General features: G+C 34.9%; 1 protein-coding gene and 2 non-coding genes across 3 annotated transcripts in view; 1 reads left to right on the top strand and 2 right to left on the bottom strand.

The window, feature by feature from the left end:
- On the bottom strand, positions 1–86 carry TRNAY-GUA (transfer RNA tyrosine (anticodon GUA)). Its single transcript is given in 2 exon segments — positions 1–36; positions 50–86. It is a non-coding gene; the product is annotated as a tRNA-Tyr (tRNA).
- Positions 87–1029: 943 nt separating this feature from the next.
- On the bottom strand, positions 1030–1103 carry TRNAN-GUU (transfer RNA asparagine (anticodon GUU)). The gene has a single exon. It is a non-coding gene; the product is annotated as a tRNA-Asn (tRNA).
- An 8238-nt stretch (positions 1104–9341) lies between these two features.
- Positions 9342–23978, top strand: part of fid (fire dancer) — a 29664-nt gene continuing 15027 nt past the window's right edge. Inside the window, exons 1-2 of the mRNA XM_053760234.1 lie at positions 9342–9492; positions 11739–11980. The gene's annotated coding sequence lies outside the window, so the exon portion shown is untranslated. The remainder of the gene's footprint in view (positions 9493–11738; positions 11981–23978) is intronic.

The raw sequence follows: 23978 nt of genomic DNA, 5'->3' as shown, positions 1-23978 counted from the left end.
TCCTTCGAGCCGGATTTGAACCAGCGACCTATGGATGTCAATGTGTCCTCTACAGTCCACCGCTCTACCAACTGAGCTATCGAAGGTGATAGAGGTACAAGTGAAAATAACATTCATATTATGTAGGTTGACTATACAGTGAACAAGATTATGTAATAAGTAGCACTCTTTGAAAATATTATTTCTACAATATTTTTATTCATTGATTATGTTTATTATAGAACAGATTTCAACCAAAATATTTAAAACCATTTCAACCAAAATATTTAAGTTGTGTATTCAATTATCTATTTACTGTCATAATCTGATTCTTAATTATTATCTTATAATTATAATGCACATAAAATACTAATTATTCGTAAATTATAGTTTTATTCTTTTTAATCTACATAAATACCGCCATCTAGCGGATAGGGGTGAAATCTTTTAAAATCTCCTCGTTTGCATTGGGATCTTTTTTCTGTAATTTACACTTTTTGGGTAATAATAAAGTATTACATTGTATTGTATCATTTTGTGTCTTGAAATCTAAATAAAATACAAACACGAATTTGATATTTGTTAAATCTAATTTGGTTTAAGTATCTGACTTTTATTATCTTCTTTGATAAATCTGTAATCTAATGCTCCATACTGTCGTCGAACAGTTTGCCAAATTTTGGCGGATTTGGTTTACATTGCTGGTTTTTCATTGCGGTGAATAAAAGCACTCATACTAACTACGCATTCGTGTAGGCATGCGTCTGAGTTCGTCAATGCTAAAAATCCACGTGCATAATGTGAATCAGTATTCAATGTCTGTTCCTATTCACAGTCATATAGATTGAAATAAATGACCTTAATACCTCATAAGACAGAAAAAATCATTTTATCATTATCTTATCATGATTCCTATCATGCACGACAATTTAACTATAGAATGCTCTACTGTCTCTACTTACTTTACTTTATAAAAGGTTGAAAACGAAAAGAGATGAGTAAAAATAATTTAAAACCTACTCCTTAATTTTTGAAATACTCAAAAAATATCGCCCCCGGGTGGGCTCGAACCACCAACCTTTCGGTTAACAGCCGAACGCGCTAGCCGATTGCGCCACGGAGGCAGATGCTCCGAGTGGCGAAATTAAGGATTGGATACTTTTGACCCATCACAGATAAAAAAAAACATTGAACACAAATTATGGAATTATCAAAACATGCAACGTTTATTTCATAGAGCTGTAAATTTTATATAACAAATTAGTTCTTAGCTATAAGTATTGTTTGAAAATGTCAAAGAATAGAAAGGCATATACCATGGACGAATTCTATTCTAAGTTCAATTCATAGGCCAATAAATGTGTATTACAGTACTTATTGATTGACCGTAGAAATACAATAATGTTATGCATGGAAAGGTTAACAGTTCAAATAAAAATAGGTCCAAAAGGGCACGTGGTCTGTGAAGCACGACTGCTCTACATCGTGACCGCGGCGCTACCTCGGGTGTTTATCTACAAGTGTACATTAATCTGCTATATTGCACAATAGCTGGAATGCACTGCGAATTTGCGAATAGCTGGCTACGATTGATGAAATTAGTTTGTTGTAAAACGTACCGCCTTTATTAGCTTATTATATTTATTCTGATAAAATATCATAACGTAATGTGACTATTCCCAGTAGTGTGTAGATGATGAATCTGACGGATAAACCAACTACTAGATAAATTTTAAATAAAAATATTAAATTATTATTTATTAAATTAATAAATTTTATTTAAATTATTTGCCAGTTAGCCCAATCCAAAGCATGCGAAACACATACTATGTTACTTTTACATATAAAGTTACCACCTCATAATTCTCATTCTCCGATTCATAAAAGTGACATATTATTTATTTTCTATCATTCATTCTAACGGATTTCCCATTCGTCTCCATCATTCTAGTCAAAAACAATGCTAAATTTTTTTATTACATTTTGCCGCATTCCTGCGAACGTAAATGATGGAAAATGTTATTGTACGCAAATACACGCACTCTACAATACAATTAGGTTGGTTTGCCGTTTAAACTTTAGTTCTCCTTCACCTTTCCTTCAAAACTGGGACAGTTCTATAGCAAAATGTATCGTTTTTTGCCGCTCACTTCCTGCTAGAAGTCCGGCGATTATTTATGATATGAAGTGGAAACTATCGAAGTTTCAAGGTTTGTTGAGTGTATCGAATTGCTTTAGGCATTAACAAACATATGATATTGCAATGTTTTAGTCAATTTCAAGGTCAATCGACCCTTACATACTCGTACCTACCCATGCTCCCAATCCTATTCAAAATTTTGTAATTGTGACGACTGTAATATCTGTAATTTCAACAAAAAAAATACAATTTGAAAACCACAGAATATGTTTGCAATAGGATTAAACTTCTCAGTTTATTTGTATTATTTGTTTATATTTGGTAAGAAAGCTTTCTATTTATTCGATGTACTTCATCATCTCTGTTTGGTCTAATGGTTTACCGCCGATGGTAGAGAATGCCATATGGAGTTATGGTACAACATTTGTACATATTTATTTTTGTATTTTGTTGCAATAAAATTTTAAATTAAATAAATAAATTGAAATCCACAAATAGTAACTCTAATTACTCTGGTAGTACAGACGGACTTGTTTCTGGGTAACGGTGATCGCTTGCCACTGGTGACCCATTCTTTTCTATAATAACGTATTCAGTGACTGTCCGCATAAACTTTTTTTCGCTTGTAAGACACAATAGCCACCGTACTAATTGGAAGTACAAAATGTGCTGCGTTCCCACAGCTAAAAGAAATGGTTTGCCAATCCATTGTTCTTGAACACAAGTGTAAAACAAATACTTTAGGTAAGGTCGTTGCTAAAAAAGGCGATTAAATACTTGTTTAAAATCGATTTTTGTTCGAAACAGTAGCGTGTGTCTACTTGTTTAAATGTATTGTCTCTGTGTTTAACCACATGGTCCGTATAGTGTAAACCTATTTCAATTTATAAATTCAGTTAAGTATTTTATACTTTCTATGAGCGATATTTTTGGCTTTAATCATCGTCATCAATAGCCATTTAATCGTTCTCAAATAATCAATCAACCATCCATATTTTGGCTATATTTATCTTAATCATTTTTTTATCTATATTTTAATAATATACACGATATCGTGATAGTAATAGAATTGCAAATAAATAATTTTTTACACCCTTATTAATGCAATCCCATCACGACAAAAGTGCATTGACGTCTGAATTCAACATACGCCATAACACACGTCATTCCAAACATTGCAAATTAAAAATAAATTGCCATTACTTAATTAAAAGATATATTTCGCAACATAACAGATATAATATAGTATTGTACTACCATGAGTTTCTCCCACGATATGATTGTCGAAAACCTCGGTTCGTTATCAAATAGACCAATCTTTGATCACGGCGCAATTAACTGAATGTCATGTTTTAACGATCAAATATATTTTATTAAAATCGTATATTGTTTCAAGTCGGGAAATAATATTACTTTCTTGGCAGCACGGATAGTAGACAAAGAGCTGGAGCAATCACTTTTCTCACATATAAATGTGAAATATGCTGTTGACATCACTACATCGTATAAAACAAAGTCGCTTACCGCTGTCTGTATGTTTGTCCCTACGTATGTTTATAATTTAAAACTACGCAACGGATTTTGATGTCGGTATTAATAGATAGTGTGATCAGATCACTGAGGAAGATTTACGTGTTTAATTTATTATGGTTTAGCGAAGCCGGGCCCAGCAGTGCCGCTTGTAAATAATATTTCAAATTTTCTCTATATATTTCCCTATCTCTATATTTCAGTCAAAATCAATGTGAAATAACTATATACCTAGCTTCAAAATTATTTGTTTTTCTGTCCCTATATTCGCCAATGACTTAATCAACTTTTTATGTCATTGACCCCATTTGCATGCCGTGGATGACAGAGGTTATATACTTGTTTTTCCTCCAGATTTTTTGCACATTTCTGTTATAGGTTTTTAGTCGGATGTGCACAGATAAAAAAAACAAAAGGTCAGACGATGATCGTTTTAACACAATCGTAACTTTTTACTGAAGTTTTTGCTCGTTCTTTAAAACTTTAATTTACTTGACCAATCCACTGTAATTATCGATTAGGTACTTAAGATGAAGTAGATTAAGATAACATTGTCAATAAACAAATCTGTTCTATTTTATTAAAGCCTTTGTTCACGCCAGTTCCTCTTAATATTTCTTCAAAGTAATAACTGACTCTTTTCATTATGGCAACTAGTTCCTTAAAAATAACTATAGGAACATTCAAAAGAATAATGGTCGCTTTTTTCTCATAGTAGTTATCAATGAGTTGATCTCTACATTAAAATGGTCCAAATTATAAATATGGAATTTTATCCTTAGATATTCGTATCAATGAATTTATAAGTTACTGTGTCATATGCGTAATACTGTAATGAAAATTAATATCGATACATAAATCGTATTTTTTCAGCAGGATATAAATGACGCCATTATGCGGTCACGATTATTTCAATAAGGAAATTATTTTGATTGATTACATTTGTTATAATGCTATTGTATTACAAGCAAACCATTATAGTTTGCCTCCTATAATTGTATAAAAGCCACATAAAAACCTGTAAAGGCCGACGAACTCAATTTTCAAGTTTATTGATATTATTTCGAGCATCTTCTCATTGAATTGATAATTATGGCCGACCTTTGACGGCGGTTTAGTTCACGGTCACAGGTCAATAACCAATATAACCATAAAATAATACGTAAAATATAATGAAGTACCTATGCCGTTCTGTGCACCATTACAAATGGCATAAATTCATAGAATAGCACCTGGCGATTCCTTTCAGAGCACCACCTGCACCGGTGCAGGTGCATACATATTCAATAACGCAAAATTTACTACACACATTCAGTAGGTTCTCTTTATAATGCCAGCTCGACACTGTCGCCAAACTCAGACTCATGCCGACGCGAATGAGTGAACATTGTGTATTTAGTATGAGTGCTTTTAATTGCCGCAATGAAAAACCAGCAATGTGTACCGAATCCGCCAAAGTTTGGTAAACTGTTCGACGTCATTGTGAAGCCGGCATAAAACAAAATAAGAAAATTGTAATAGCTATGTATTTTTTATTAGGTTGCGAGTGCTCCTCTGTGTTACCTTTATTTTGTGTTTGGATGTATGTAGATATTTATCTAAGTATAAATAAATATATTAGGACAAATCACACAGATTGAGCTAGCCCCAAAGTAAGTTCAGGGCTTGTGTTATGGGATACTAACTCAACGATACTATATTTATAACAAATATATATATAGACAAACATCCAAGACCCGGCGGGCCAATCAGTAAAAGATCAATTTCCATCACGACCCGACCGGGGATCAAACCCGGGACCTCTCGGTTCTATTGTATCTGTTATACCTAAAGGATCTATTTTTGAACGCATTATTTGAATTGAAGATAATTTTCGCTGTGATGAAGGAACTGAACAAAATTAAATCCGTTGGTGTTGAAGCTTATAGCGCCATCTATTTTAAATGTAATCACAGCAACAACAGAAATATAGATGCGCGCCATCTAAACTGTTGTTCATAAACTATTTAATGGCTGTAAGGATGTGTGAAGAAAAGTGTTGGAGAATGTTGAGAATTTAGCAAGATGGGGCTAATGCTTTTTTTTTTTTTTAATTTAATACAAATACGAATTTATAAACAAATAAACGGTACGGAATAGGTAACTCGTGATTCAAAATGTCTAAACGTATTTTCTTTACATTGTATAACACATATAAGAACATGCAATGTGTATGTAAACTATAAACTTATATATTTTTAGCTTAGGTAAGTACCTAAGCTAAAAATATATAAGTTATAGAATAAGAATATTATTTTAATGAAGTCGAATTAACTTAGATATAAGTATTGTAGTTATATCTTTAACATTAATTTATTTTTTAGCCGAACTTGGCGGATGTTGGTCGGCTTGTACATAGTTGGTTATTCATTACGGTAAATAAAAGCTGTTTTATTCTTTCGTGTCATAGTACCTGCGATTGTGTGTAGCCGGCATAAAATAGTGTTGTAAATTCGAAATAAGTAGGTAGCTCTCACAGATGTTCTAATATATGTGGTAGCTGAACTTTTTCGCAAACCATTGACGTAACAAAACTAAAATAGAAAAAATTCGCAGTGCATTTTCGCCACTTCTCACTAAAACGTGGCGCCGTTTTCTCATGCTCTGATTGGCCCATGCGTTGTGACGTCATCGCGCCCACGCGTACTCTGTGACGCAATACGATCGATGTCCATCGCTATCTCCATCATACTCATAGATTTCCCTACAACTTTGTTATTCCTGTCTCGTTCTAGCATACATGAATGCTTGGAAACCCGAAACCGTAGGCGTCTCGTGCGTGGCCGACACCGATGTCAATGTAGTGGGACTGTGATTCGGATATTTACGATATTAGGTTATTTTAGAGTTTTGTTGGTAAATAACTTCAATCGGGAATAAACTGGAGTCGTTAAAGTTATTTTCCAAAATAAGTTTCCATAAATCGACAAGAAATTGAAAAAAGAAATACAAAATGGAAGGATGTTAAATTATCTATTAGAATGACGCAGAATAGAGGCAGGCATTCCTATTCCCACTTCCATACACATAAGTATACCTACTTCCATACAAATATAATAATGTTAAAGTGTGTTTGTTTGTATTTTAACGTCACAACTGAGCTATAAATTAATGTGATCCTTTATATGGAGATAGTTGGAATACAGCTAGTTTAGTAGTAGCTAGATAATTCTAGATGATTTTATGGTAAAGATTTCAGACTGCGAAAAAATCACAGAAACTTAAAACTACCTTTTACTGTGGGATCAACTAGAGTTTTCCTTACGTTCCCACCGTGCGTGCTATCACTATTGGTACCGTACTATTTGACCGAGAAACATGTCATGACTATATCGGATTTGATGAATTTTAATTGTTTTTGAATAACCATACGTAGTATTTTTGATAAAGTATTTTTCAACTACTTATAGTGACTAATTTGGATGAATAAATTAAGAAAACCCTACTAACATGAAGAAATGCGAAAGTTTGTGAGTATGTATGTATGTTACTCTTTCACGCAACATCTACTGGACGGATTGTTATGAAATTTGGTACACGTTTACGAAATAATTAACTAAGTAGATAATAATTAGTAATTTAGTAATTTACCTATACATTTGCATGCAAATTTTATGGTTAAATACTTAGGCTTCTTTTTAAATGCAATGTACCAGCTATGTTTATAAAATTATACCATAATTAAAGCAAATAAATTATTTTGATTTGATTTTGAATGAAAATATCAGGGCAAATCTAGGCAAGCCGTGAATTATTTTTAGCCTGCGCCAGTTGTCGCAATAGCGAAGATGATCAGACAGACAGACAGGCGCCGCGTCTAGACCGAGGTCAGACGACTTTAGCCAAAAAATAACGCTTGCCACAATTTGTCTGTTACTTGTCAATGTCTCTCTCTCATGTTCGCATGTTCCCGGCTGCGTTCGGGGCTGTGAACCTACAAAGCCCTTGGTCACTGATTTTGATTTTACAACCGGCCGCTTGGCTGACGCCAACGATCTTCGAAAATGTAATTGATGCTAACACATGCTAATGCAATCAGTCCTTTAGTGGCCCTGAAAATTACCTTGGATTTATGTCCCTTAGTCGCCTTGTACGACATATACTAGAGGATATGAGCATTTCTATTCTACAGCCATCATATTCTTGACGATCTAGAATATTCACTACGCAAATACGCCAGTAGCCTCTGGTGACTGACATGAAGTCTGCTGAAACCTCATAAATGAGGGCACGTGCTGAAGTGGATAATTCTTAAGAGTGAATAGGCAACTGCCTACGGGCAACATATAGATAGGGGTGTTATCCTCCTGAGTGTTTCAAAAAAATAAACCGTTTCAAAACTTATTAAATTAATAAGTTTTTAAAAACAATTATTTTTTTCTTTTATTTACTTTTGCAGTAATTTTGTAGATTTATTCATTTGGTTATAAACACACTAATATTATAAATGTGAAAATGACGTGTTTGTTTATTACTTTATTGCTCCTAGTGAAAATTCACAAACAAATAAGGAACTTAATGCTACAATAATTATCTTCCAGCTAACAAAAACGATATACCTAATAATATAAATGATTGCTATCCTAATACCATCAGCAATTTGCTGATGGGATTTGTCCTTTATTTACTAAGAGCTGATGATCCAAAGGCTGAAAAGGGCCCCGAAAATTTCATTGCCTAGAGCCCTCGACATGCTTAATCCGGCGCTGGTGACTTGTAGGAAAAACATCAATGAGTCTTCGACGGAGCCGAGCGCGCTTTAGTAGATAGCTAGATGAGGTTACCCGGTCTCAGCTGAGGCGAAACAGGACGCAGTGTGACGCAGCGCGTTCCATTTGTAGCTCAGTTAGGACTAGGTAACCTTATATCTGCGTGTCAAACATATGGAATAAGTAGCACGTATGTTTATGCACTCCATATAAAACCTCCTATCCATATTCCACGTACATGAACTTGTAAATATAAAATGATGGTGTGACCTAGGCTATGTGTAAATTTCCATATGGGTATAGCGTCGTACAGCGTACCACCGCTCAGTTAGGACGCTATGTATCCGACGTGAAAATCTCATTTTGGATCTGGCTCTTTCTTACTGATATTCTAATTAATAACATCAAACAAAAGAAAAAATGCCTTACGTTCAGAATCGTCATTGTAATAATAATATCAATTTTGAATATAAAAAAAAATTTGTTCTTTCATAATAAAAATAGAAACTGAAATCAGAAATATTAACAATGTGTAGAACTGAAAAACGATTTCCTAATGCACCAACTAACATGTGGATCCTTAATGCGTTTTACAAATAAAATCAATGACAAATCTAAAAATAGCAATACGATCACTGAGGACATATCTGAATCGAATGCACTACACTATACCAACTGTAAGCTCCGTAGCAAACCTACGCCGTAGCATCGGTAGCAACCTCGTAGATATTCGTAGCACTTGCTACGCCGCTTGTATTCCACTCGTAGAGTCGTAGCTTCCTCATGGACTTATTTTTTAATGTCCTACGAAAACAGTATATATAAATGTATGGAGTGTAAGTTTAAAAATGGGACCAGTGCTTACATTACTCATACATGCGCGTAGGTGTTTTGGCGGGTAGTAAGGGCGCATGCGCGGCCCTCGTCGCCGCAGTCCTGCCACCATTCTCAATCAGTTGCACATAGCATTTCGCGTCGGTCAGGCTTCACGACCCCTTGAGCAATCCAACGACCGTATTGCCAACAAAAAACGTGCTGAAATCGCGTTTCCGACTCGAGAAATAGCGTTAACATCAAGATTAATACGTAGATAAGGTATTAGTGCTATTTATGTAAGGTTACTGAGCTTATGGAGGCGTAAAACAGTAAACAAATAGAGGCCAGCCATGGCGATTTTTGTGAATGAATTTAAAATGGTGGATGGTCGTGTGAGAGTGTAGGATATTGTCAGGAGGTGTTTTTATGGTTTTTGTGGAGTTTGCTGGGTTGGTGGTCGAGGAGAGACGGTGGTGGTTGCGGGTGTGGTGAGTGGAGTGCGTGTATGTGTGTGTGCGATCGAAGAGGATGAATGACGATGACGTGGATGGCTCGTGCCTAATGTCTGTGTGATAACGCGGACTGCCTAACCAATGACGGAGCACGCAGCGCCTTGTCAACTATTATTTTTAGATCAGATTATTCTTTTATCTATGGATCAGATGCTTGGATTATATTCCCATATTTAGATGCCTGTTTATTTATATGTTTTTAGAGTTATTTTGTAGATTAGGCGAGACATTGTATGCACATACGATGTGGAAGAATAATACATTTTATTTATAGAATTCTGGGTATTGTGGTATTGATTAATTTTAATGAAAGGTTATTTTTCTTTGAAGGCTTGGTACAGCCAACATAGATAGATGTATATAAAACATGTAAATAAAATCACTCAATGTGTTAGATGCTTTGTCGGCTGACATTCTGCTTCGATGAAAGTCCATGCTTCCATACATATTAACATTATAAATTCGAAAGTCTGTCTGTTTGTGACGCTTTCGCCAGTAAGGCCAATTTTGATGAAATTTGATATAGATATATCTAATAATCAAAGGTCAAATATGGGCTAACGCGGGCGGAGTTTCGGACATTAGGTAGTTTAAAATAATGATACTCTCGTTTTTTATATCCAGGTACTCTACTCGTACTACTTTTTTGTTCTTTTGCTTAACTTTTTTGTTCTAAGTAACGTTATGGCACAGAAAATATAACAATTCGTAACAAAAAACAAATATTTGGTTTCGAATTTTGGTTCACATCAATATATAAACATATATACATATAAATATTTATATAATAATAAAAATTATAAAATTATATATAATAAAACCGGAAGTGGGCTAAGTCTGTAAATAGATATTAAAGAAAAATAATTATGGAGAGTCTTTATGGGTCTAATAGAAGCAAAAACATTTTTTATAATTTTTGTCTGTCTGTATGATTGTTCGCGCATCACGCAAAAACTACTGGATGGAATTTGATGGGATTTCCACAATTGTACAGCTGATAATCTAACTTAAAATCTGGTTTAAGTTTCAGCGCGCTACGTTGCTGGAGAACGCACAAATGAGAGAGTGACATGTAATAAAAAATACTTATAAAAAACTTATATTTAGTACAAACGTTTTACGAATATGTTTGTATGATATAAATTAATTGCATTATATTGTCATTTGTTGCTGACCGTATTTAATGTCGATGGAGACGCGTTTTGAAGGTTCGTTTGAATTATCGCAACAATGCCGTGGTACAATCGATACAGCAACCTTGTGGGCTATTACAAGGAAACTCTGCCCATTTCTGTATATGCAACTATCCCAATTATATATTATAATATTGAAAATATACAAAAAAATATACATCTAAACCTTCCTCAGGAATCACTATGTTACCTGTTAGCTTGTGTGTATGCGTCCCTTGCGAGTGTAACCCATGAACAGTGAAATGGACCTCAGCCGTCATCCGACCACCGTCGCGTGTAACACCTCTTGGTGTATTACAACAGTACATTGTATAATATTACTTTATTTTTGCTAATATTACTAAATTCATGCTAAGTACACTAACTATTAGTGAAAACCGCATGAAAATCCGTGCAATTAGTTTTTGTGTTTATTGCAAACACACGGATAGATAGACGCGACGGAATGCTGTTTTATAATATGTAAAGATAAGAATGCGAAAGGAAGTTTATTTATTTGTTACCTCTTCTTAAAATGTGTAAATGAGAAGGACAAGAAAAAGTACCTACATTTCCCGTGGGAAATTCATGCGGATGAAGCCGCGCTTCAAAGCTAGTAATTAGAAATGCGAGAGTCTATGTGTTTGGCTGAACTGTCCAACAATTATTTTCTGGAATGGAAAGTGCTCTTATGTGTATGAGTCATTGAGATATATGATAGAAGATTTGGATGGTAGGGGTACTTACAAACAAACTCACTACGATATATACGCGAATATTAGATGAATGCGCCAACACGTCCTAAACACCGGTGTCTTAATTTTGATTTTTCTCTTTCCAGATTCATCGTTTAGGTGTGAGTGAAAATTCTGAAATTAGAAAAAGTTAAAACCGTCTGTGATTGACAACTTTACCGCAAGTGCAATGAAAATTAAATCGAACTGAGCTTTTATTGGTGGTTTGTGGGTTCCGAGCTGTGCAGCTGAGGTATAGAGATGTCGACTAAATCAAGAAGAAAACGACACAGTCTGCTATGACTACAAGCAGGCGGTACAAGAAAGCTGACTCCACAATATGATAAAGGTACACAGTTTTTTAATCTGCTAAAAAATATATTGGGTTGCCAGCATACTGCATTCAATAGAGATTTTTGGAGCCCAGCAGTGAGATGCAACATAGGGTACTTATTATCCCGAAATTCCCACGGGAGTAAAGCCCCGGGGCGCAGCTAGTATTAAATAAACTCAATTAAAAATATAAACGCCTGTGAGGCGTTGTGCCAATAACACTTTCTGCATGTCCGCACTGGATAACGAGGCTAAAATACAGCCAGACATCTCTCTCTCACCAGAGATGACGACCAGTCCTGACGTCCTTACACATCTCTTAAACCTAGATCATTTCGAAAAACATTTATATACAGTTATTACAACAAAACATGTAATAACACAAGCATATCTCACATTGGAGAACATGTAAGTAAATTGGGAGACACCATTCCGTTATGTAAGCACATCTATGTATCATGTAAGTCAGTATGTCATATTATACGTGTGTCTTTGCCAAAATCATGTTGAGCTAGACTTGCGCAGCCTGGGCCAGTGCCAACGTAACTTGAACAATTTTGGCGTTTGATAAATTATTATTTGTACACGAAATGCTGCATAATAAATATAAGAACTAAAAACGTAACCGATTGTAGGGTCTATTCCTTTATAAATAAAGTTGTTAAAACTTCAGCCTTATCACCCATGAAAATACGGAATAATCTAATTTTGTTTAGCTATGCCATACCAATTACCAAGTATTCTAGTTTCCACTGGGAAGAAAACTGCTTCTTATTAATTCATCTCTTTACGTCTTACGCCGACATACTGTATTTTCATTAGAGAGTAGCAGGTACTCTTAATTAATCAACATCATTTATTCAGAAATTAGACCTACGCAGGCACTTTTTTACGTCACAATATTAGATTAAATAATATTTAACAACGCTACAAACTACAAGCATTTCGGAACGACCATTGATGAAAAAAATGCCCAAAGAAACTCGTTTAATCAATCTTGGTCCCTGCCATAGAAGGGCTTATTTTTTTTTTAATATAAATATATTTTTTCTCAGTAATCAATGTAAATAAGTACACAATAAAGTACATGGTCAAAAGGTACGAAAACATTATGTTTGTGATAAAAAAATTTATATATAACTGATCAAACAAAATATTTTTAATAAGATATTGGTAAATAAACGCATGTAACACGAGTAGGATTTGAATAAAAGGCGGGCTGTCATAACCACTGGGCCACCATCACCGCTTCAAAACATTTACACATGATTTTCTGTTATTTTCAAAGCTTGTAGTAATAACGCTATGACAAAATGCTGTAAGAGAATTTACGATAAAGGCAGGATTTTTTTTTTAAGTTGAACTAGAAAAATAAGCTTTATCAATAGGGCGTTATTAATGGACCGATATAAAAATGTCTGCCTAATGTTCACATTAAAAGTAATGCCTGACGACCATTTATTGGTATCGAAATTCCTTATCTTTTATTATCAGTTAATGACGAAAAGTTACTGTAAATTGTAATGCTGTGCGCTAGTTACCGTGATGTTTGTTTTTTTTTCAGTAAATATATGAAAATGACTTTCTTTATTACGTGCTCATGGTTGCAATCGGAACTAAGACGCCACGAAGCCTAGGGTTCACATAAGAAATAGACCTTTAATTTGAGATATGATTTTACGACCGGAGGGTCGTAAAATCATAGTGTCTCAAATTAAAAGGTCATTCTTATGTGAACCCTCTCCCATGTCTTTGGGAAGGCTGTTGTAGTCAAGGGACGCTGCTTGACTCACGGCACGAAATCCATAGAAGAATATCGAACCACTTTTAGGTCGGGAACACACGACACAATTGATTACTGCCTTCACTTCTAAGTTATTCATAGTCATTTAATTCATGAAGTGTTGTTTCCTAGAAAAATCGAAAAGAAAATAAATTATACATAAAACTAACGATGCGTATACGTGTGACGTGCAAAGGTGAAGGGCGTCGATATCCTGACGTCATCATATGAGAGATTGAAAGGTTGGCTAATTGTCCCGTTATTCGATAAAGGTCATATGCAGCGTGTAGTTCCCCCCCTAAAATAGGACCACTTCATACCCTCCCTCCACTCGATAATCTCCCTACAAGGTAACCAAAAGGAAACCAAAAATGGCTTTGACAATAACTTGGAGGCAACAACAGCATTGCCAAAAAGGTCGTTGACGTCAGTCTACATTTTTTATAATAATTATGCTCATGTTATACAAGAGTGAGATCCTATATAATAAAATTGTAAAAGTTATAAAGTACAATGGAATTTATTTTCGTAGCTATATATCCAACATGAGACATACATAACAAAATATATACATAACATACATACATAACAAAATGAGAAAATAATTGTGCATGAAGCGGGAAATAGCGTACGAATAGTGATCCTAATTTGTTGATGGCAATATACAACTCACGTCAGTCCAATGGTACTTAGTGTCACTCTACAACCGCTCGTGATAGCCGCATCTAGGACGTCATACATCGGTCAACTGTAGATATTATTTTAGCATGGTTCTTGTAAATACTAAAATGACGCATATAAAACACGTCAGTTCGGTTGTATAGGTCACAGGTTAATTACAAATATTCTGTAGGCCTACCGTCAACTTTTACAGAACGATTCCAATCCAACTTAGTTTAATTTAAGTACCTAAATCGCATTTATACAAAAAATTAAGTCGATGGTACGAATTTGCGATGCAGTTCAGTTTAGGTCGTAAAGTGGATCGCGTTAAGAGATGATGATAAGCCCCTGTGCGAACTATTTGATTTGACTGTTCGATTTATCGGTAGTAACTATAGATAATAAATAATATTTTTTTATTAGGCATCTAAACAGTCGAATTTTCAAATGTTTAAATTATTTTTTACGCTGGCTCCTAACTTCAGAGCGTTACATAACGTCGAATGAAATATGAAAAACGTAAGGATAAAAGAGACAAGTATACGGTTAAAAGAGAGAATTCCTTCTGTTTATCTATATGTGAATAATTAAAATAATTATTTGCTTTTATGACATGTAAGCTTAACAGATTAACTGTTTTCTAAAAAAAACACTGACTTTGAAGCAAACCTTTTTTTAAACAAGTTAAACTTGTGGAACATTCAACACAGACACGTTAAACTGACATAATAACTGACCTCCTTCTGTCGGCGGGGGTTACAAAAGAACATTAGCGAGCTAAACCCGCTCGTCCAGCATAAGAAGCGAGGAGCGATAAATTACCGAGTATAGAAGGTGAATTAATTTCCCGCCGGCCACAGCTGCGTTGGCGGCCCGCCATTTTGGGGACCCAATTACCGGTGCAACTTACCGGTTACATTTTACGGCATTACCCGGTACAGCATAAAGGTAGTAAGAGAAATATATATCAATGAGTGAACAATTTATAAACAAATATACAATTGTTTGTTCATTATTTCTCTTAAAAGATTGACGTAATTTTCAACAAAACTTTCCATATAAGCGATTCAATGAACAAAATTTTTATCCTGTGGTTGCACTAGCCCTCATGCCGACTATACAAATACACCATTGGTAAACAGAACATGTTGGTTTCAAAATGCATTGCTGGTTTTTCCTTGCGGTAATCAAAAGCTCACATATAAACTACGCGTTCGACGATTGTGTTTAGTTTAGCATCATCCTATCGCAATCGCATTGTATGTCATATACTGCGATAGGCTGATATGATACACACTGATACGAACCCAGAAAAATGACGATGCGAGTGAATTAACATTGCATAGTTAGTATTAGAGATTTTATTTACCGCAATTAGGTCGTATCTGCCAAAGTATGGCGAACTGTTTGCCGATAGTTTATAACCGGGATAAACTTCCAGCTGCGCCGACGCATTTGACCTTGTATATAGCTTTGCATATTTTATTAGAGTATTTTTAGACTATGACCTAGTTTTTCATCTTTAACGTTCCACATTTAAATAAGTACTATTTCTGCTCGCTGGATATTTTGTACATGTAATTGCGGTGCGCGGTGATGTTGTAAAGTCCCCGTTTAAATATTAACTACAGTAATCACAAGTGGGATTGAATATATTACAACCATATTGTAATCTTCCGGACTATCAATCGCATCCAAAATCGTTTAGTGAAACAATTTCCCCTGTTTCGTAATTAGTATATTATGATACAAGAGTAGGTACAAATATTGAAAATTCCATACGAGGCAAGCCGAGTTCTTCATCTTTTCGTATGGGTGTTGTTGCGTAAGTTTTAAAATATATTTATTCTAAAAGAGAAAGAGATTTGGGTAGACTATTTTTTGGGTTTAGTAAACCGTTCGTAAATTATGAAGCTTTAAAAGCCACATCAATTTGTTGTATTTTAAAGATACAAATGTACACAACTTCATGTGTACACAACTTCATTTCGGAAATTTCATCACAATTCATTTGTTAAAATCAAAAGGTACTGAAGACTGATTGTATATTTTTTTGTTCTCACTTCATGCTGGGTAACTTGATGTCTGTTATTGTCGATAAGATTTTCGAAAAGATTTAGCATAAGTATTATACTTATGTACTTATCTTTTAATTGGTGTTGGCAAGTTGGGCGGACGGCCAACACGGGTGCCAACACATCTGCGACCAATGTTGTAAACTTACCCGTGTTCATATAAAATTAAAATATATATAACAAGCGGCCCGACCCGGCTTCGCTCGGGTAAAAACATAACAAATTATACACCTAAACCTGCCTCAGAAATCACACTATCTATGTGCCACATCTAAATCCGTGTTTTTGAGTTTCTCCCGAACAGACAAACAGAGTAACGCGACAAAGGATTTTTTTTATAATATATAAAGAAAGGATAAGGATGGATGCCTATCTCATTATATATTAATAAACTTTTTACTCCGAATATATGGCGTATAGTTCCCGTCCTCGAATAGGTGGTCCCATTCAAGGTCAGGCTCCACAGCTCTAAGCTCCATATTCTCCCGTGGATGTCGTTCAATGCGACTAAGGGATAAGAAGCTTTGATAGCTGATAAGCAAAAACGGCTGCTTGTAAAATTACAGCTAAATCTTCGAAATTCAATAATTTATTATTCAAGTGGATCTTGAACAGCATTCGAGTATGAGAAAGACTGAACACAACCAAACCAGGCCTAAAGACAACCAAGTTAATAAATCCATGCTAACATTACAAATGCGACTATTTGGCTAAACCGCTGGACCGGTTTTGATAAAATTTTGGTATGTATATAGTTAAAGAACCCCGTTCAAATATAGGCTTTTTTTTTTCAAAATATCAACCCTTATATCTGTCATTGGGGTGAAACTGTATAAAAATCATGTTTGTTCCATTCTCGCAGAGAAATTCGACGAAGCCGCGGGCATAAGCTTGTTGCTTATAAAATGAAATGCCTGTGAACGCCAAGCAGAGTGGCTAATCTTGTCAGTCGCTAACTGGATTTGCATTAAGACCCTCTTGGTTTGTTTGTTCCAGGAATTTAACAACCTTACCTGTTGTCAATTTAGCTGTAATATTTAATGGCAGCAGTATTCTATCGGCTAACACTTTGGCGGTTTCGACGTACATTCTTTATATATTCCTATAAGTATTTGCTGTAAAAAGCTCATATACAAACTACGGAACGTATGTTCATTTGCATCGGCAACAGTCTCAGTTCGCCGATATTGTGGAGGAGCCATCTATGCGGAGTTTGGATTGATACATTTTCCTAATGAAAATACAAAAAATTAAAATGAAAAGCCAGGAAAGTCATCTAAAATATACATACAGCTTAACTTGCTTGCTCAAAATAATAAAAAAATAACAAAAGGTTAATTATCAACTGTAATAATCTCCCTTCGCCTGGGTTGCTACATAGGGTGAGTTGCACCAGTCAACTTTGACGTTAACTTTACCCTGCGCGCCTGTCGTTTAGACAAAAGCTGTGTTCCGTTGCAACAACGCAGCACGTTGTAGCTCCATTGTGTTCCGTTATTTTCTATAGGTTTTGACACTGACGTACATTGAAACTCCAATGTCTACTACATATAATCCGCCGACGGACGTGACGGAACGCAACGTAGCAATGAAGCATGACTCTTTTTTTCTGCGCAGGTTAAAGTTAATGTCAAAGTTTACTGGTCCAACCCACTCTTAATAATATGACACACGTAAAACAGGAGCAGGGTCGGAACTACACAGCGTCTAATTATGTATATTCTGTTTAAAAATTCCAACGCGAATTATATTATAGAAATACCGCAGAAGTGCAATTCTGTAAGCGTGCAGACCACAAAGAACACAAATTGACCTAAATATGTTTGGTATAAGTTGCATAAAGTTACATCGATTCCTGGGCCGAGTCCAAGTGGGACTGGAGAAGTGATTTACATGGTACGAAACTAACGGCAACTTAATGACAGTGCCTGAGAATTCTAGACTACTTGTGTTGAAGTGAGGTCGAGTGTGAAGTTACGCGCAGTGTTCCGTAGTTTAATTTTTTTACTATTTCAAATCACGTCATATTTTCTAACCTTATACGATTCAATAACTACATTTTGCCCATGCAGAAACACGATTCGTTAGCTTTTATAACACAACTTATCTTTCAAAATAAACTACGTGTTCTACGTGTAAAATGGATATTCGCATCTAGAGTTTTTAGGGGTAGACCCGCTTTACGTAATAATGAAATTACTAAACTAATATTTAAATTACTAACAAGAGTATTTTTACGTTTCCATATAAACTGCAAAGTTACCCTAAAAAGTGTGGCACGCACCCGGTTCCGTTAGCGCATCTGGAATATTTAAAATTCCCCAAGAAATAGCATCGAATGACCCGAATAACTATTTGGCACGTAGAATCTATAAATGGTAGCATTGTTTTAAATGGATTGCAGAGTGAATATTACGAATTTCGAATGGCAGTAGCCAATGTTGAAACTTTGAATGATAAAGAAACATAAACTAAGTACTTTTTCTTTGTTTTTATGCAAAATAAAGTTATTTTGTGAAAAATATTTACTATAAAAGATTTTAAATACAAACTGTTATCAGTTGTACTAAAACAAAACTAAATAATTTAAAGAAAAGTATTTTAGATCTGATCATTAAAAAAGCTAACACAATGGTGCACACTTTAAAAATGCTGACTTTCTCCATTCAGCTATCTAAGTAGTTAGAATATAAAACATTATTCTGTGAAAATCACATATTTATGGAATTTCCCGTGAATATCAACAATAGAAAAGATAATTTACATTACAAACAGTTTTAATTATTTATTTTTCTTACCGGGTGACTGGAAGAGATCGGTTCATGGGATAAATTTGCCGTTGTCATTAACTTTTCTCTATAATTTAAGTATATAATTCTTTTTGTATTTTATTGCGCATCATAGTTACTTCAAACAAAACAAAAACTGCATTCCCAACGACCAAAGAATACACAAATATCCAGTGAAACACCAACATCGGACACCGCAAAACCCAGTCATTTAGTTCGCAGCATTCAAATACACGTCGATATTTTTCATCGCTGATACATTTTTCATAAATGCAATTCGGTTCGGTCGAGTGCGGTGTGAGCTGGGATTAGTTGGGTCGAGGCGCACTGCGCCCAGCTGCCGTTGAGTTACTACCATGGAGATGGCCTCACCGATGTAATCTCGCTTGTGAATTACATTGCCAATATTTATGGTCGTAATATAGATTGGTAACGCAGGATTCATCCTGCAAAATTGAGATGTTTAGACTATATTCAGCCACCCTGCAAGCGTGCTACATTGAACCACAATTGGAGACACCTCTTTCTTTCTTGATTTTAGTATTTTTTATGACTGGTTTTGAAAATACTTTCACTCCACATGAAAAGTTATGTTTTTAAAAATTATAAAGATCTAATGTTTTTAAAATCAGCAAGCTAAAATAGGTAACAGAAAAATTAGTAAGAACCCTATTTCTATTATATTTTGAAATTATTAATAAAACATAGTACACGTCAATTCAAATGCATGAATATCAGATTTCAATTTTGTATAAATTGTAGTTTATTTCATTGCGGTGCGACTGTGCGACCATCAAATAACTATTTAGGCTTCCTACATTTATATGTTGGACCAATGTCATTCAATGCGGGTTTCGTTTGCTCAAAATTCGGAAATTCTATTTGGCTACTCTGAATGATACCTACGAATGAAATTATCTAATTTGTTACCAACTAGGCGATGTCGACAATCGTGCGAAGTTGAGACGAAAAAGTAGGAAGGTGGACTCTGGGCTCCGACTCTCAACGGCTGCGCAAGTAGCCGGGAAAACGCTCAGATGAGAGTCCCTCTATCTCTCAAGAGCTAAAAAACTGAACAATTTCAAAATACGGTTCAATCGCGTTCGTAATCATGGGTTTACCCACGGGAAGCATATTACGCAAACTCTTAGATATGTGTTTCCCATTTGATTAGAATAATAGATAGCATCTTTGGGACAAATAAGTAGTACAAAAGAAATTTTGGAAGTAAGGAGTTAAGGTGAAGATAGGGTTACATTAAACAAGTCACGTCGTATGAAGGAAGAAGTAAAGCGATTAGCTGAAGAAAGAGAAAAATGATACTCCATTGATAAGAGAATCTCTCTTACTTTTAGAATTGATGATAATAAATGACGGAAGAGAAGTCTCCTGGAAACTTAATGACCTGAAAGTCACATTGTAAATTTTATCGAAATAAGCGATGCATATTATGTAGGTATGATTTTGTTATTGCACAAAGAAAATATATTACAGAGAAAAGCATTAAAAAGGTCACGCGTACAAAGGCGTACTTTGTTTTTATTATTTTGTTACGTTTAAATATTTTAACTATAGATAAATAATAAATTGTCGCGCAATGTGTGATTAGATTCTATACACGGTATAGAAGGATAGAATTCCTAGAAAACTTAGTTACTAAATATGTACTAGTATTTACTCTTAAGCTGTTTTATTTGGTAGTAAATGTTTTAAACAACCTGTGAACAAATGAAATGTAGACAAACTTTATTTTCGAAAAAGAGGATGCTATTTAAAATTACGATAAAAACTGTTGAACAAAAAGTAGAAGGAGCGGCGGGTCGAGTTCCGAACAACTTCCAACAAGTTTAACGAGGCCCATGTACCTCATATATTATAAGTACATCTATAAAGATGCATGCAATATTTTCACACACACTGGGATAATATATTACTATTTCTTTAAGAGCTATGATGATTTCTTATGATTCAGTTTGTTTGGATGGAACACGCATATAGAAAAAGCACCTTGATATACTAAAATGTATGACCATTTAATCTCGTTTTTAATGTCTGTAACGTTCCGAAGATTCGGCTGTGATTTTACGACCGCCTGTTATTAACCCTTTCTGGAATGCTGTAGTTACCCATCAGCTTTCAAAGGTTTTTTTCCTTTCCTTAATCTCCCGTATGAAATCCACGAGGGACATAAGGTCCTATTTTAGACCTTTCTTGGCAATTTTGATGTGAAGTGGTTTGCTATTGCCTTCTCCAATTCATGCGCTAGATTTAACTGATTTAATCATCAGATTATTATTGGACCCATTAGCGACAAGAAAATAAATGTTAAAAATATATTTTGAGAAAATGCATAAGTTCGGTTCGGAGACAAGTAAAGCGAGACAATAAAAATATTTTCTTTGCAATTCTGCTGCATTTTGCAGATTGCGAGTTGAATGAACTCAGCTGCTCGGGGCGGCCAATGGCGTGCGGGCGCGCGCAATGCGGCGGCCTCATTGGCGGTGCCGCCGGTGCACTCTTAGGGCGAACACACATTATTCCAAATTTTGCGTTGTCAACAAAGGATAAGCTGGGCGGCTAATAGCCATTCTTAATAGTACCAGAAAATTCAATAGTACCACACTTTTTTATTCTATTTTTGAATAAAATTTGGACTTTCCAAATTGAATGTAACAGTATGACTTGCTTAGGATAACACTGCGCAGTCCGCACTGTTTGCAAAAATTTTATAGTTAATTACTCAGAAACTGAACTCTGAACTCCCCGTTTGAATTTTACAACAAAACATATAATTATACAAAAACAAACATATAATATTTGAAATATCATTACAATTTATTTAGTAGAAAACTTCAACTACCCGTTTTCTTTTACAACTCTTCAGTGCCAACAAGGCCTTAGATTTCTGTAATATATTGTTTTAGAACTAATCCCATAACGTCCTATATTCAAAAGTTTTAGTACACTGAGAAGAAAGTTTTTGAGTGAAAGTACTAATACGTTTTTGTTTATTAAAATGTAATGGTTTTATACGATAGTGGAATTTAATATTTAAAAAAACATAGGTTTTATTGTCTTTTTTGTACAGCGAAATAATTAGTACTATACAATACTTTTGAGATCTTCACATATTTTTTTTAATTTACCCCCGTCAATTCTGAAATTGAAATAAAAACAAATACAGAACTACGAACATTACATTGAGTTCTTATCTTTGAATCGTACTTAATACATGGTGTATTATATTAAAGTATAAAAACTATTAAAAATAATTTCATTAAAAATAAAAAAATAAAAGACACGCTTATGCCGCCGTAGCACAAAGAGTTGGGGTGCTACGAAAATGGCTACGACGACGCTACAAAGCTTTTTATCGTAGCGTAGTGCTACGGTACACTGCACATTCTGACTTTACTGAATTATTTAAAAAATACTAATATATTTCAAATATTTCGGTTAAAATAGTTTAGTCCTATTCTTTCATGTTCAAACATCAGAAAGGATAAGGTCAAATATTTTGACAACAATATATATTTTTATATTAACAATCCTAATTGTAAGTTTGTTTGTTACCTCATCCCGCTTTATCTACTTAACCAATCTTCTTGAAAATTTTGCATATATGTAATTTGAAGTATGGAAAGTGTAAAACCCAAAAAAACCTAACTGTTCCTGTGGCAAATTCACGTGGACGAAGCCGCGTTCAAAAACTAGTAATGAATAACACTATTTATCTGTGCACCAATATATTCGTATATGACTAGAAACAATCCATTTCACCATATAGACATCGAAAGAAAATTGACATTACTCGTGTGTCTTTTTACTGCCTTGTAATTTCTAACTGCGCTCATAATTTTCCGTTCCACCACTCAATAATGAACCGGGTGGCAGCTATTTCCGCAGTAGGTCAGACGGTGCAAAGTACTGTAAGTGTAACTCACCGAAAATAGAAGCCATCGCCAAAATTGATGATGCCGACATAAATCTCCGTTTGAAAGCCTTTATACTTGCCGAGTTTACTAGGCCAGTCGATTCAGGCTAAATGTATAGCCGATGACTCTTAAAATACGCATTCTAATGTAGTCTCTCGTTTTTTTGTCTTAAGGCGTGGGCGCGAGATTCGTAATGGTAGACTAAGATGCCGAATGTAGTGTAGCTATATATTAGAAATGAGTATTTCTCTTCGACTTGAAATTATCAAATGTACGATGTGCCCTATTTAAAATATTAATATAAATTACCTCACATAATCCATTTATTGTACTTATTTGAATCGTTAAAATGTATAATTCTTACAAATTGATAATCATTTTAGTATTCATTTCAAGGTTTTTTTATCCAATTGCCACCTTGTACATGCCATTGTAAAAAAACGATACTCAAAGTATCCATAGGTACTTCCACACTAAAAATGCGACTCGTGGTTAAACATAGGCGAACGGAGATGCGGGCAACAGCTAATATTATATATGTCGATAAGCCGATCAACAGCATAAAATGCAATTACTACCGGTGCAATACCCTAACGCATCCAGGGAGCGACTCGGGTCGCGGGTGAAGGTTCTCACGCGACCTGGATTCGGCCCAGATGCGTCGCCATGACGACGTTACGCGCATCGCCCCGCACCCCATGCACCGATAGATAGGGTTGCCAATTTGAGACTTGTATATACTTGATAAATCAACACGTGGATGTCGTAC

This window comes from Plodia interpunctella, chromosome 20, assembly GCF_027563975.2.
Source record: "Plodia interpunctella isolate USDA-ARS_2022_Savannah chromosome 20, ilPloInte3.2, whole genome shotgun sequence".
In the NCBI taxonomy this organism is placed as follows: domain Eukaryota; kingdom Metazoa; phylum Arthropoda; class Insecta; order Lepidoptera; family Pyralidae; genus Plodia; species Plodia interpunctella.
The sequence above is the reverse complement of the archived record's forward strand: the minus strand, read 5'-3'. Positions and strand labels throughout refer to the sequence as shown.